General features: G+C 45.3%; 1 protein-coding gene across 1 annotated transcript in view; it reads right to left on the reverse strand.

The window, feature by feature from the left end:
* The window catches only part of LOC125034710 (neural-cadherin-like), a 111,913-nt gene that overhangs the window by 34,615 nt on the left and 74,798 nt on the right, over positions 1-2,500 (reverse strand). The gene's annotated exons all lie outside the window — the stretch shown is intronic.

The raw sequence follows: 2,500 nt of genomic DNA on the forward strand, positions 1-2,500 counted from the left end.
GCCTCAACAGGTGGTCCCTGATACGTCTCAGTAAGATGTGTGCGAGTACCTTGCCTGGTACACTGAATAGTGTAATGCCTCGGTGATTGCTGCAGTCCCACCGATCCCCTTTCCCCTTCCAGAGAGGGATGACCACACCCCTCAGCAGGTCAGGGGGAAAGGTACCAGTCTGCCAGATGGCAGACACACACACACACGCACATCATCTCTCTCTCTCACACCCACACATGCATAAATATATATATATATATATATACATATATATATATATATATATATATATATATATATATATATACATACACATACACACCCACACATGCATATATATATATATATATATATATATATATACATACATATATACACACATACACACCCACACACACACACACACATATATATATACACACACATACACACCCACACATGCATATATATATATATATATATATATATATATATATATATATATATGGCTGCCGCGATAGCCCAGTGGTTAGCGCACTGGCCTCCGGCCCTTGTGGTCCCGAGTTCAATTCCCCGTCGCGGCGGTCGTAAAAAATGCCTGCGCTCTGACTGCTGGCTCGAGCCCGAGAAAATGACAGATCGCCTTGAGAAGTCAAACGCAGGTGTCGTAGGGGAAGTCATCGCCTTGGCACAAATGTTAGCGCGCCGAACCGCGCATGATTAGGAAGGGCACCCAATCAGGCAATGGTGGCATTGCCATATAACCTCTCAATAGTGAAATGAGAGAGGCCTATTTCCTGCAGTGGACATAGCCCCCCCCCCCCAAAAAAAAAAATATATATATATATACATATATATATATAAATATGTGTGTGTGTGTGTGTGTATACGTACATAGATTTATGTATGTATGTATATATATACATGCACACATACATACGTACATACATATACACACAAATACACGCATACACAAAAAATATATACATGTATATTTATAGATTCATTTATACACATACATATATCTATATATACATATATATATGCATATATATATATATACATATATATATATTCATATATATATGCATATATGTATATATATACACACACATAAGAAAGAAAAACCCTTATTTTAAACTTTCGGCCTTATTCAGTCATGGAAAAGGCTTCAAGAGTAAACATCGAAGTAGAATCCGGAGTCGGAGTGCCTAAGACAGTTCGACGTCGTATTCAACCCGTTTTGGCAGCTCCTGCGACGGCACTGATCCCAAACTGTAGCGACCCTGGTCGTTCCTTTGGTCTCATAAGTGACGTGGGGAGGGGGGACGTGCAACATGGGCATTAGCAAGTCCTCCATATCACATCACACAGGTTCGCATCCCACCACACCACACCAAAACACCCTGCATTACACCTGGAGAGGACACTCCAGCCTTGGCGTTGACATAACATGGGGAATGACAGATTATGTGCTTGATTGGCGTAGAGTGCAGCGCCAGGGGTCGTTCTCGTCGGTGAGAGAGATTTGCGGATCTCCCTGGACAGCTACCGCCCGCCTCAAGCCAGGCAGCCACCAGCCAATAAGGTATTGTCCCGCAACGGTCTGCCTTCTTTATTGGGTACATGGAGGTTAGGAGACATCCAACAAGCAGACTGCAACTTTCGCCCCAGGCAACAACAAGAATTATCATAAGAAATCTCTAAAACTGGGCTATTGGAACATCCTGACTATGATGACTCCAGGAAAACTGCCGTCATTAACAACGAGCTCAAGCGGCTTCATTGCCACTCTACAGGAAACATGTCTGGCAGACTCTGGATCATTGAAGGAAAAGGACTACATGTTCTTCTGGCAGGGCAAGAGCTCCGACAAACCATGGCAACATGGAGTGGGCTTTGCAGTAAGGAACAGCCTGCTGAATTCGGTAGAACCAGGCAGCAACGGCTCCGAGAGACTCCTCACTCTCTGCCTTAGCACCATGGCAGGCCTTGTCACCCTCATCAGTGTGTATGCCCCGACACTCTTTGCCAAGTCCTCATTGCTACTGAATGCCTACCTGTCATGGAGGAGCTCGACACTGAACCAACCATTGAGGAACTCAGCAAGGCCATTGACGGCTTGGCTTCAGGGAAATCCCCAGGCAATGATAGAATCCCTCCTGACCTGATCAAGCATTGCAAGACTACCCTACTGCTTCCATTGCACGAAGTCCTCTGCCAGTGCAAGGGGCTGTACCACAAGACATAAGGGATGCCAAGATCGTCACCCTCTACAAGAACAAGGGTGAGTGAAGCGACTGCAAAAACTACAGAGGCATCTTGCAACTCAGCATCGTCGGCAAAGTCTTCGCTCAGATTATCTTGGTCCATCTGCAGAAACCTGCCGAACGTGTCTACCAAGAGTCGCAGTGCGGCTTCTGACCTGAAAGATCAATGATAGACATGGTCTTCTCCCTCTGCCAGCTCCAGAAGAAGTGCAGAGAACAGCAGATTCCCCTGTACGTCGCTTTCATCGATCTCACCAAGG

This window comes from Penaeus chinensis, chromosome 18, assembly GCF_019202785.1.
Source record: "Penaeus chinensis breed Huanghai No. 1 chromosome 18, ASM1920278v2, whole genome shotgun sequence".
Lineage (NCBI taxonomy): Eukaryota > Metazoa > Arthropoda > Malacostraca > Decapoda > Penaeidae > Penaeus > Penaeus chinensis.